The sequence below is a fragment of the Cardiocondyla obscurior genome, linkage group LG05, assembly GCF_019399895.1.
Source record: "Cardiocondyla obscurior isolate alpha-2009 linkage group LG05, Cobs3.1, whole genome shotgun sequence".
NCBI lineage: Eukaryota > Metazoa > Arthropoda > Insecta > Hymenoptera > Formicidae > Cardiocondyla > Cardiocondyla obscurior.
Genome location: NC_091868.1, coordinates 2,475,350 through 2,489,536, shown reverse-complemented (window position 1 = coordinate 2,489,536; position 14,187 = coordinate 2,475,350). Strand labels below are relative to the sequence as shown.

General features: G+C 43.0%; 1 protein-coding gene across 1 annotated transcript in view; it reads right to left on the bottom strand.

Annotated features, from left to right (window-relative positions):
- The window catches only part of Kank (kank), a 32,084-nt gene extending 17,897 nt beyond the window's left edge, over window positions 1-14,187 (bottom strand). Inside the window, exon 1 of the mRNA XM_070656268.1 lies at window positions 13,959-14,187. The gene's annotated coding sequence lies outside the window, so the exon portion shown is untranslated. The remainder of the gene's footprint in view (window positions 1-13,958) is intronic.

The following is a 14,187-nucleotide window of genomic DNA, read 5'->3' as shown; positions in this document are numbered from 1 at the left end:
CGAGCTCCTCACCTTTCCTCTTTTAGTACTCGAAGGGCTTTTTTTTTTAAAATAATTCTTTACTCTTTTCAATAGTAAATTTGATGAGATAAAAATTAAGTTAAGAAAATAGGATTAATTATTGCATTAATTTTTTGACTATCCTAAAGTCGGTTTTATCTCATATTTTTAATTCAAAACTGACGTTTTGAATCTCCTAGCGACAATATTAAAAAAAAAAATTCTGTCCGACTTTCTGTCTTCGAATATAAAGCCGGCGGAGTAGCTGTAAGAACACGTGGCAGTGAATAATGATCGTGTTTGTCCTTGCAAGGCTAATGCCCTTGTACGACCACTTTCATCTTCGATTATCTATCAGCGTTGCCAGAAAATTATCTTACAACATTGACGTCTAATATACGCGTGGATGTTGTAACCTGTTCAAAGCTCTCACACGTGCCTCGTTATAATCGCCGCGCGGCAGAAAATGCGTGCGCGCTAGATAAAGTAACTTTCAATTTCGCCAGTAATACCGCAAGAAGTGAATATTACATCGGCTATCGTAAGTCTGATCGAGCCGAGAATTTCAATTATAATAATCAAGTCGCCGGTGCACTCTTGTTAACCTGCGCATGCGAATGGCGTAACTCTAGCGTGTACATATGCAAAAAAAAAAATATATATGCAATTTATTACGATGATTATCGCGTCTTAACATCCGTTTATTATACACTTTATAAAATAAACGGTGATACGCGCGGCATTGAAAAGAGACCTGCTCTCGTTTTTCGCGGCGCTCGGGCTAAATGCGATCGGGAAGAACGATCGGCCGCGAAATGAAACGCGGGATTCCATTAGCGGAGGATACGGAATACCTATTCGCGAACGCGCGGCGCAATAAAGCGGAACGATGCCGCGCGGGAAAAAAAATCCCGCTTATCTCGCCGACAAAGGGAAAGAGTTGTTTGCCCGGCGACGAAACATTTCTCCCGTGTCGGATCAGATAAGGCCGCAATGTCGCGCACCGTACGCGGAAAGAAACCCCGGCGACGTGTCGCGTTGTCGTCTCCTTGGCCTCCGGCCCCGCGATTACAGGCACAATGGCTCGTAAACAATAGAGAAATCGTGCGCAGGAGAGACCCGGTACTCGCGTATCGCGTGCCATCGATCCTCCATCCGCCGTTCGAGCGCGATATTATGATACATTCGTCGTGAATTATCGTCCCGGCTACCGCATATGGCGAACGAGATCGTTTGCATCTGCCCGTTTTAACGTGCTCGCCCTCCCAGATCTTCATAGATAATATTGAACTTGGCGCGGACTATTATTGGACCTCTCGGAAATATTTTGAATGTAATCAGATGTAGAACTGCACACGAGACGCACATGATCACGTATATAACTTTTCTATTATCGATATCAAAGATTTATTATAATTAAAATTAGTTGATTAGTTGAGGTAAATTTTGAGTACGTAGGATATATTTCCAATTAACGCAATTAATTATATTTGAAAGGTTAGCGCAGGGTATCCTCCTTACCGTAGTGTATTAATTAAATATTAAAATCACACCGAAAAAGATTTGGTGCGATTTTAATATTTAATTAACATGTCTAGGCAAGCACGATTTTCGCGAATTTTCCCGCGTTTCATCTGCACAGCGCTAGGGAGCGGGGAGCGCGGGGAGGTGAAAGAAGTCCCTAGCGCGCCGACCAATCACAGCGCGCTATCGATCGCCTGATCGCGAGCTCGCGCTGGGCCTACATGATTCTACTGCGAACATGGAGGTGCGCGAGCCACGTGCTGCCACAGAAATTTCGAGACGAAGATGTCGAGGTATCCGCGTTCTCGTCGTCGTGTACCTATATCACTCTTTATTCCGCCACGAAATCTACCTATTCAAGTGCCGAAATCTTTAACGATGAGTCATTATTGCGGAGCTTCCGGCGCGAGCACGTGTTGATCGCTCCGCGTTTCCGCGTATTTTCGACCGCGCACAGAACATTTCCGCGTACGAACAAGCGTCGACGTCGTCGACTCGGGGACGAATGAACATTTTCCGCACTCGTGTGCTACTCTACTCATCGTTCCGCACTTTATTTTGTGCGTCGAAAAGATGCTCCAGAAGGACAAGGTTACGGCGGACACAGCGCGCGCGGAGAGTCCGACCTGAATTGTGCTGTGCGTTCGACAGTACCAACCTGCGTTACTCGCGATCTCCTTCAGCGAGTTATGGTGGCCGCCATCGTTAGAGTTATTGCGGAGCTTCGGGCGTGCGGACGTGTCGTTAATCGCTCCGCATTTCGGCGTATTTTCGACCGCGCACAGAACATTTCCGCGTACGAACATTCGTCGACGTCGTCAACTCGGGGACGAACGAACATTTTCCGTACCCGTGTGCTACCCCACTCATCGTTCCGCACTTTATCTTGTGCGTCGAAAAGGTGCTCCGGAAGGACAAGGTTACGGCGGACGCAGCGCGCGCGAAGCGTCCGACCTGAATTGTGCTGTGCGTACGGCAGTACCAACCCGAGTCACTCGTCACCTCCTTCAGCGACACTCAGCAAGTTCCGGTAACCGCCATTGTCAGAGTGTGAGATCCGCACCTCGCGCGTCTTCCGTCGCGGTTCAGACTCGCGATCCGTCTCGAACAAGTGACGTCTCGACGCGTCCCATCTATCCTACATCGGCTGAGCAACCCCGAGGAGCACGGGGAGAGAGGGGACGGGCCGCTAGCTGCAGTCAGCCGGTTCGTATTGCGTAGGTTCGGGAGTCTACGTCGGTAGGCACGGGGAGCGCGGGGAGCAGGGAGACTGCGCCGCTGGCTTTGCTAGCGCTGGTACTTGCGTCCGGTCACCCGCACCAAAACACGCGCGCGGTAAGATAAAAACAATACGCCCTGAATAACACATCGAACGGAATAGAATATTCACCTCAATTTTTCTGTTTCCAGATATTATTCCACCGTCGAAGAAGGACCACCCCGACATCCCGCGGACATCCTGAGAGGAGGAGGAGGCCCAGGAAGGGTATCCTGCCCCGGCGGAGCAACCCATGGGTATATATCAATTTTTTCTTTGAATTTTTAATAACGTTTTTTAATTTTTTCATTTAATTAAATTTTATGTCTACTAAATAATTGTTTTATTTTTTTGTTTCAGGTCAAGAGAAACTCCGCTGCGTCGCATCGCTCAGTGCCGCACGCCGATTCGAAATTATACGAACTGCAGCCGGTTCGTCGGTCGTTCGGGGCTGCCGATAGTTACCGGGCGTTTTTTTACGTTTCTTTTTAATCCGGGAGTGTCGAAAAATTTGTTAAGTAATTTTCGGGATTTTAACTTCACCCGGACGCGTTCGCGAGTTACTTGTGCGCGGAAGGATGGCTCGTCACGTCCCATCTGAGAGGAGGAGCAGGCCCGGGACGGGCATCCTGCACCGGCGGAGCAACTCTTAGGTGAATATACATTAAAAAAAATAAAATATTAATTAAAAACTTTTGCCCTTTTTTTTTAATTTAATTTTATAAACCAATTTACACGTTTACAATAATATATTTTATTTTATGTTACAGCCAACGCCAGAATTCTACAACTCCGCTGACGCTCATGCAGATCGGTGAGTTGCATGCTTTTATTTTCGTAGTTTGCTTTGTAGTTTCGTAGTAAACTCTTCGGTCTCTTGAACCGATAAAACACGTCGTCGTTCATAAATTACTCAATTAGAATGACGCACTCGAAGAAGAACAAAACGCTTTCGAAAAATAGCTCACGCAAAGCGTGGGCATGGTTTCTTGTGGTTAATATAAATTTTGCCCTCCCGTCGACTTTTACCACCGGCATCATTTTTCTCAAAGCGCGATATTAACCGCTAGTACTTATAACGAGGCTTTTCGTTGCGTATAAATAGGAGGCAAAAGAAGAGTGAGGAGTGAAAGATAAAAGAGTCGTGCGTCGTCAAAGTACAGACGCGCAGATCAACAGCGAGCGAAAAAGGATGCGTCCTGTTCGCGCGACGTGGAAATCGGATCCCGACGGATCCCCGGGATCGTCTCGAGAATTGTTCCCGAAAATCGTCCTGTCGCGGCTCGTAATTTATTCGCTGTTCCGCGTGTTCGGGAGCTCGTAAAACTCCATCGTCGTATACCGAACGAGATTGTATCGTGAAACAACAAGTTACAAAGCTCGCGCGTCACGCTTTACGCCCGTCTATTTCATCTAACGCGGGCTTTAGAGCCCGATAAAGCGCGCGTGTAAAGCTCAATATATCACGCGTGTTTCTCAAACATCTCCAAGCGCGCGGCGTTTGTCGGTCCTTCCAAGAACCGGTGCTCTTTACCTTTTGGACCATTTGTCACTTTCAACGCGCGGAAACGGCAATGACAGCTGTACGACGAATTTTTGTGCACTCGCGCTACCTTTTAAAGGAATTTATAATCGCGCCGCGCTTTTTCCAGCTTCTCGGTACGGGAAGAATATCTAAACCACCGTCTTTTCTATCGCCCACGTAAGATATAATTTCGAAGCGTCCGCGAAACGCGCATTCGGGATGAATTAAGATCGACCAATGCGTATATTCGTGAGCGTGTGTTGTAAAATGTAATCGGCAACCCGGAAAGCCGTTCGGGATCGATTCTTTGTTATTCGAGCGACTCGGGCACGATGGTCAAACCATTCATTTTCCGCTTTCTAATGAATGCCGCGAGCGGGAACGACCGGCTCGAATGTCGCCGCCACAAAGGTCGAGACACTCCGTCCGTTCGACGTCTGCCGCGCGGTAAAGCGTCAAAGTACGCACGGCACTCGGGAGATTATGACGGATTTGTGGACACGCGCACGCACACGCAACACGAACGGCGCCCACACGTCCTCCCATTAAGGCCTTTCTCAATGAACGCGTGCACGCCGAAAATATCACCGCGCCGGATGACGACCGTAACGTATATTTTTGTCATCTTCTCACCGCGGAGACGGCGGCCTCTTCTTCGCGGCTCTTTCGCGGCGCAAAAAACAGGAAGTAGCGACTCCTCCGCGGCGACGCAGCCTCGCGCGAATTCACGTGGAGCCGAGCACGCACGTGTGTTTTTCTCTCTTTTTTTTTTTTCTCTTAAACAAATAGCCAGCGGGAGGGATATTTTTGTACCGATTGAACAGCGAAAGGCGAAAATGTAACCCAATACGATAAATTGTTATAAAAACGTTAGGTCTACTAACCGCGAGACGAGGTTTATCGAGAAAGAGAATTGTACCAGGATACTTTTATCTCCGTGAGTTTCAATAACAATCGGTACCGATTCGGTTCCCGAGGCACCCATTTCCCGCAAGTCGGCATTTTATTTGCCGTTATCGCGAAGTAACAAACGAGACATTCGCCTCGAGGATTTCCCAACACGTAGCGTACCGATATACCACGATTTAGTTGAGCGTGAAATTGATCTCCATTCCGCGTCCGCCCGCGACAATGGGACATATAAATAGAAATTAAACTCGAATGTAGATCGCTATCGGTGGCGGAATCAGATCGAGACACTCGGTACACCTACGAGGAGACGTGCCTCTTTTTATCCGCGTGTGCTTTTCTAACCGACTAAGCAATCAATTGATTCTCGCTGCAGGATATCTCACATTCACCGATTAAAAAAAAAAGAAAAAAAAAAAAAAAAGAAAAAAAAGAATAGGAAAATGTCCTTTCAGGTTTAGAATTAGGTTTTCGTCGTATAAATCAACGTGACATTTTAAACGTGACTTACCGGCTACATATTTAATTAAACAATTCGAAAGCTTAGTAGAATCTGAAGCGGAAGAGGAAAATGAACGCCAGTGTAAACTTTGATCCTACGCTCAGATAAATGAAAATTACATCGTCTATTTACCGTGAATCTAAACATAGCGCGAGTCAGTCGAAGGATAATCATGCTCTCTTTACCCGTCGTGTTGAATTTGTGATTATCGCTTCTCATTAAATTGTGAATAAAGTGTGAATACCGTTAGCCCCGAAGGCCGAGAAATCTTTCACGTAAAATCAGTCGCTGATAATATTTTGCGATAAATATCGCGCGTTTATAAGTTCCGCGTAAATTAATGCAATTTTTAATAACCGTCTTAAAAATTCGGAATTGTATTATAAATCTATAATGTATTTTTTTTTTCTTTTCTTTTTTACGTAAAATATAATTTTCTACAACTTCAAATAATCATTATGACCGTCAGTAAACTTAATTTAGAAATTAGCAGTCAACTGCGAAGTCTGAAGAATGACGCAATGCATTCGAAGTAATTTTAAACACTGAAGCGCAATAGAAAGACTCGTAAAAAATTTTTATTTATTGCGCCACTGTTGTCACTGCCGATTTTCAACGAGTATCGGAAAAAATACGTAATAAAGTAAATCATACAATGCTCGTAGTTGAACGTCGAGAATGCATCTTGCGCAATAACCCGCATGACGACGCGTCATTGAATTTCGTATCGCTATCATCCCGCGACGTACCAGAATAAGAACAATATACTATAACGGGATAGAATATTAACCTGAGTTAATGAGATCGCGTTTAACACACGTGTGCCAAAGAGAAATTAGATACCGCCCATTTCTAGGTATAAATAGTAAATGCGCTTATGGTATTATGTATCGCGCGGCGCAATCACAGCTATTAGATCGAAGCCAATAAAGCTACGTCCACGCCATTGAATTCGATTCTTACGTATCCTGCTAAAGAAGCTCGGGTTGTGAAAGAAGCGATAAAAATAATAATGCAGTCGTACCTCGAGGTGTTCGTTTAAAAAATTGATTACGTTTCACATATTTTACTGGATCCTTTTCCGGCGAGTTAGTGCCTGCGGTAATGCTGGGGGCGGAATAATAATCAGAAGCCGAGAACGCGTGGAGTAATGAGAGGAATACTGAATGAAATGTTTCCTGAGCGCTTACTTGATCGTCAAAGATTATTTAGATTAATTCAACCGCATCCTACTTTTGTTTTATCCGCCGTAGCGTATCTCACCGGCCGCGAAACGGTGTGAGTATGCCTTTATTGGGGCCCTCCGGCTCGCGGAGCCTTTTGCAACGAGGCCTCCTCGCGCGGAGGCGTACAACGCGTGGGCGTTTCACGCAAGACTTCTCTCCCGTACACGCTTGCGTGCCGACTTCGTAAACTCACACGAACGCGCGCCGCGCGACTACGCCGGCAAACAGATGTAAAGGGTGCTTAAAACATTCCGGCACCTGTGCCACCACCGGGCTGTACCTGTGCCGTTCGCGCGAAAGAAACTATTCATCGATTCGTCATGTCGCGTTAAAGGGAAGCACGGCTGATGCATATCTACATGCATTATGCAGCCGGCGTCACGCTGCCTCTTTTCATTACCAGAAATCTCATAGACTTCGAGCTAGCGTTTTCTCCTTTACCGTTAAAAAAATAAGACAAAAAATAGAAGGAAAAAGAACGCCAACTTTTAATACGATTCACGGCTAGGAGTTTAAAAAAATTATAGGACTTAGGAACTTATTATATCGTTCAATAGACTCTTGTATCATATCATTGAGTGTTTGGGTTTTTACTGCTGCATAAATTTATTATCGATTTTTTAATCGAGTATTAATGAGCTGAAAGATTTTTTTAACGCGACCCTCTTTTCGCGAGGGTATACAATTTTTTGAAAAAACCAGTTTGCGAAAGAGAACGCCGCGAAAGATCTCGATATACACGGTGTTGCGTCTAGAGGTCTTCAGGTTCAGGCTACTTGAAAAATTCTCACGGCCATCGCTTCGCTTCACCCGGTACATGGTAACGAACGTAAGCACACCCGTAAGCCCACCTATCAACCTCTTATTCGCCCATGCACATTACGCACACGCGTACGGCGCGACTTGAATAATACGACTCGCGCGGCCTGAGCGTAGACTTCACTCCTTTAAGAGCGTTTAAACCTAAGAGCTGAGAACACACTTCGCACTAATAATCGTCGCCGTGAAAAGCATCAATCGGGTATCCCGTTAGGACACCTCGTTAATTTTTAACGACAATCACACCGCTTCACATACATTTTCCGGCCGCGATCGCGATTTTACAGCCGCGACGCCGCGCTCCATTAGTATCTCATGAAACTTTAATTATTATAATGAAAATCGATTTTCTCGAACATTTCCCCGAGCTTGTTTCATCATGAATATTAAACTCTTCGATAACAATCCACGATTGTTTAAACGTTTGTTAAAAAAAAAAAAAAGAAAAGAAAACTTAAAAAACACGCGCGCTTTCTCCGCGCGAATCGTCCATAAAATGAAATTTACGTGATTTCGATTACCAGATGCGACTACGATGAATATTAAACGAGCACTTCGCATCGAAAATACTAATGTTTTAGCGAAGGCCTCCGGCGTTCACCTTGGCAACTATCTCGATCGTGACTTCACAAAAATCGCAAAATTATTTCTTCAGAAAACATATTTAGTAAATACATTTCGCACAAAAAATAATATTAGTTTTCACCGCTAAATAACTCGCGTTGCGTTCGCAAAATGTCTTACTGCGATGAGAATAACGATGATTCGTTCTTACGACTCATTATAGCGATACTATGACTCCGTGATATATTAGTTTATTCTTACGACGTTTGTTTAACTATTAAGTCTACCTCTCCACCTTCATATCTCGCTCTCTCTTTGATTAAAGTCTTTGATTGCCGTTCCGGTTGTTCAATTAACGTTCCTTTTCATCAAAGCTAAATCACGTCAATCACATGCACTATGTTTATCAAATATTACGGCTCGGGAATTCACTTAATCACTTCACCGATACCTCCGCGCATTTAAGCGTAATTAACAATTATGACGTCAACGGTATGTTTGTACTCAGGGCAAAATTTATTTGCATCGTAATAATGCGTAATAATAATTTAAAAAATGAGGGTGAATTATACGAAAATTTACGAAATATTTTACGGCATAATTTTACATCTATTATCTATTATCTATTATAAAGGGGTAATGTTTCTCGCAGCGGAGATCAATTCACATCTAATGCTCGGTATCTATCAATCGTACCGCGTAATCGTTTACTTCGATGACTGTTTAGCTTGAAAACGGAACTCGATGCGCAGAAAGTCATCCGCCGACGAGATACTACGCGATTCTAAATAAACGTACCGTGTAATTGCAAATAAACCGCGCGGCGTTTCTGAAAGAGAGGCGCCTTATGCGGTAAGTAAATTAATTGATCAAACGGTCGAATAAGGAAAACGTGGTGAGATCAATCGCAGCCGACGTAAGGAAATTAATCGGGATGTGTAGTCATTTAAAACAGATCGTAAAAATGCTCTTTATTTCTCCTCGTCAATTTATTTCAATATCCTTACGTTATTGATATTTAACTTTTTAATTAATCGTCAATCGGGTAATAATAATTACTAGAGCTTTTATTTGAATAATTTTCACTCGACACGTCGCGTCGTTACTACGTAAACGTTTCTCCTTTTCTTTCTCTATTGAAGATACGGGATGAAAAAAATAAGAAAGAAAAAAAATCTCACACGCATATACGGTAAAGGATTCATTAACTCGACGACGTGGACGCCGTCATCGTTTCACCGTGCGTGATTATCGTCATATGGATAATTACGGGGGAGGGGGAGGAAGGGGAGGCAAGTGCAACGGGAACAAAAACTCGGCCAAGAAAGGCAACTAAGCGAAGAGAGATTTATTTCGAGCTGACCGACTCGCCGGGTGTATTCTACTCGAGCCTCTCATTATTGTACATGTATGGTCGTGTTGCTCGCGGCCGATTTTTCATTTTTCATACGGCGGGATGATCGCACGTCAACGGTATTTGTTTATAGCACCATAAACGCCCGGGGAAAAGCGACTCGCATGAAATAAATATAATGACTAGGCGTGGCACTCGATCACCGTGATCGGAAAATATATCCTTTTGGTGATTAAAAAACAATTCTAAATTATTAAAAAGAAAATAAATATATTACCCAATATTAATAGACGTAAAATTACGCTGTAGAAAATTTTTCGTTTACCTGACATTACGTCCCGGTCTTACGTTAGTTTAAGTATAGCTTGATCCGCTAATGAAGAATGAATACGAATCTCGCAAATAACAGCGCCGCGCAAAAGGATTACGTATTCAAAGAGCGTGTTGCCAATGCGATTACGTTTTGCGCGATGACGTCGCTCGCGGTGTCTCAAAGAGATATTTCCATAGTTGTCAAAAGTGTCTGATTATTTACGCGACTCAATCGCGCTTGGAAATAATGTCAAGGTCCTGGCATTACGAATAACGTGTTTATTCACTTTTACATTTGTAAATGCTTCTCACGATCACGGTGATCACAAATCGCAAATGAGAAACAAGTAGTTCGCAAATAAATATATGATGAACGGAAATAGTAAACGTTATTTTTTAGATTTGAAAGAATGTCATTTTTTTTTTTTTTTAAAGAAATTAAATAAAAATAAAGCCTAGAAAGTAAAGTGACTATGCGTCTACGCGTATTTCTATAAATTCGTGCATTTTCGAGACTGTTATATTCTAGACAGATGGGAAGAAATAGCTGCTTAATGGTTCGATGAGAAATCTGTTACTTATGCCGACAGCTGCATCCACACGTGAGGTGTCATGGGAACGCACGCGTTCCCTTATCGTTGTCTAAAGTTGTTGAGCCGAAAGTGAAAATACGTTTCGATTCGAAATTTGATATACTGGCACTAATATTTCTTCAATTTTTCTGATATATTCGTAACATTGCACTTTCCATGAAAATTAATTTTCTTATATTTATTATTAACATTTATGTGAATCTAATATAAAAAAAAAATATATACATATACATGACGTGCCAACTAATCAAAAAAGCTTAAATATATTTAATCAACGTAATGAAACAATTCCTTTTAATTGGTAAGAAAGCTTGCAACTTTTTAATTTGTAATATTTCACGGTGACTCTGTGAATGATACAACAATTTGTGCCGCGCATTAACATAGGAATGGCGTACAGATAATTGTGTGCTAAATACTCCCTTTTGTTACAAACCAAATAGACTTGGATGTTGCAAGGCATTATGTAATGGCGCACATGTGGATTGACGCACGTGTGGACGTAGCTCGGCGTCGTCGGGCAGGAAAAAAAGACGGGAACGCGGAGTTTGTTTGCACCTGCTACTGCATTCTCGAAATGCATGCAGGAGACGCTTGTCGTATGGAAATATCTCATTAACGGCTAAAAATGACGAGTAGGGGCCGATGTCATCGATAGTAAAAACCCACGCAAATTAGACACACGTTACGTATCGAATTGTCGGCGTGACGCAAATATAGCACGAAAGAGTGTCCGATTACCTACGCATTATCAAGTTAATATAATTACATATCTATTCCGAATTATTAGCAATCGTACTATCTCTCCACCCACGCGGTTATAAAACGATCAGCCGTTTTCGACACTCGCGTCAATTAATTTTTAACGCAGCGTACTCCGCGCGGTGTTTTAACTATTGATGTAATATTCATAATATTAAATAGGCTCTTCGAGAGCTGCGCAAACCTCGCCGCCAAGTGCAATAATATTCGTGTGTGCCGTATTGAGCGTTAATCGAAATGTAAATGGCGATAGCGGGCGAACTATCTCCACGAGAACTTCGCTATCGCTTCGGGGCACGGCGTGTGTTATCACAGGCAGCGCGAATAGGTATATAACATCTTAAAGCGCGGTTAAATCACGCTTTTATTCGTTTTACGCGGAAATGGCGTTTACTGTCTTCGCTTTAATGGCGACCTAATCCCCGGGCAATTATCGCGGCCTGTGCAATCCGGCCCGCGAGAGCATTAATTACGCGAAATGGGAAAAAAAAAAAAAATTACGCGCGCGCCGGAGGCGCCTTCGTTTCTGCAAAGAAGTGTGAGCGCGAACGGGCGTAGAGCGTTACACGGTATCCGTTTAGTACTTTGTTCCACGTTTAAAAAGTCACTGGTGTTTATACAACCGATGACTTCACCATTTACTTGCGTTACTTTTACAATTGTTCCCTCCGCGAAGAAAAGGGAAGCGAATTTTCTACACTTTCGAAACATATTTCTGCTTCGTAATCAAATTATATTGACTACTTTAATCGTAACGAATTAAAAAAATATTATAGGTATCGGAATTTTTTTTTTTTTCTGCTTAATTTTCTTCTTCGTTAAATAGACATTTTTTTTTTCTTGATTTATCATATGAATTAAATTGAATGGAAGATTGAAGAGCGATCGCATTGACTTTTTGACATTTCGAGCTCGCGTTCTGGCAGAACCGTTTATGAAAAGGTGAAAGCATTCAATAAATACCAATACGTCGCTTTAAACGCTAATAACGTTTCCTACGTTACGGTAGGCTTGATCACATTGCTGTCAGTCGTAATGATCGTGACGTGATGTTTAGCGTACACGCGCGCGCTCGTACGTAGATTTGTATGCGGGAAAAATTAGTGTGCTGTTAGCCGAGCAACGTGCTCGATGCGAAGTCTTTTTAACGTACGCACGCGTTTGTTGAAGCTACGTTCGTTTTTCACGAGGAAATACCAGCGTGCCGTTCGGAGCCAAAGCGATAAATAACGCGGCCGCGTGCACAAACGCCTTAAAAGGGGCTCAAAAATAACATTCGTAATAAAGCCGATACGTGATATACAGGCCTGTCGTAAGGGTGTCCGATAACACGGCCGATACAAAGAGATAAGTCGCGATACCTAGAAATAACGATGCAATCGCTCGGAAATAGTTCTGTAACGCAATATGTAAATCGAAAACTGTCGTGGGTGTCCCCGCCTGAGATTGAAATACGATAATCGTATTATATACATCGCGCAAGGCTGATCGCGCCGATATTCGTTTCCCTTTAGGCTAAATTAATGCGATCGTCGGATAATCACGGTCGTATTTAGCGGCAAGTGAAAGAACGTTGAATTAATATTTCCGCTAATCGTGCACCTCTGCTAATTTTTTTTATGCCCAGACAATTTTTGCCGTAGCTTGAAATTTTTCTTTCTTTTTTCTTACACCGATTCTAATTCTGCTCTATTGTAGTGCGAATATATGCGATATAAATTTGTCGCGTTGCGTGACATTTAGTGCGTCATTCCCGACAAGAGTTTATCGTAAAACAATAACGTAATCGGCTTCACATGTAGCACGGGTTATTGACTCGGGACGTTTCAGCGACTAATGGATCTGCAAAGAGCGCAGCTCGTATGAAATTATTATTTAGTTATCAAATCATTTAACGAGTTGTGAAATGTCTCGGTTATGAAATAATAACGCAACGCGGGAAAATCGCCGTGATCTCTTCCGAACGCTCATTAACGTGCCACAGGGAATAAATTTAATTTGTAATACTCTCGCCAGGTAGTTGTAGGAATTACGTGTGCTCGAGATTGGCCCCAGATCTAATTTGAGATTCTAATCGTCTCGAGCTGGCGAGCTTTCGCAATATAATAATCATTTAGCAAGCGTAATGTACTTTTAATCAAGATATCGTAACTGAGATATTAATCTTTCCCTCTTTATGCAAGTGGCATTGTCGATTAAATATCAACTAAGTTAAAAAGTCTTGCTAGGTAGGTTTATATTAATCTAATAATTCACGTTTACGCCGCGGCGCGCAAAAAGCTTTCTCGTAATTACGAACACTTTAATTATCCTTCGCGTTAATTCCAAAAGCGTCATCGGTGCAAAGACTTTATCATCAACTGTTTAAAATATTAATCTTCCGTTGGAAACCATCCTTGCTAGATCCTTGCTAAACGTATATACGACCAGAAGCTAAAATATATTTCAATCTTTTACTAAATGTACTCAGGATTTCTTTAGAATCGAAAGTCCTCGTTTCTCGTTCTTTTTTTTTCTTTCTTTTTTTTGTTTCCCTTCGAGTTTCTCTCGGGTCTAATCTAATCTAAATGGACCTACGTATTAACGCAAACATGAAAATGACCCACTAACCTGTCAGTCTTCTCCATCCTCACTCGCCACCAGCCGCATCATCGTCGCGATCGTACGCCAGAACGCGACGATGAGGACGGCGGCGATGTTGCGCCGATCGATTGATCCTGCACGGTCGCCGGCGAGATCGCGCACAATTTCTACATACACCGTAGTCTCGGCACAGTCTCGGAGAGGTGACTGGGAGATTCTGTGGACCGACGGTTCTGGTTCACGACTGGTTCTTCTC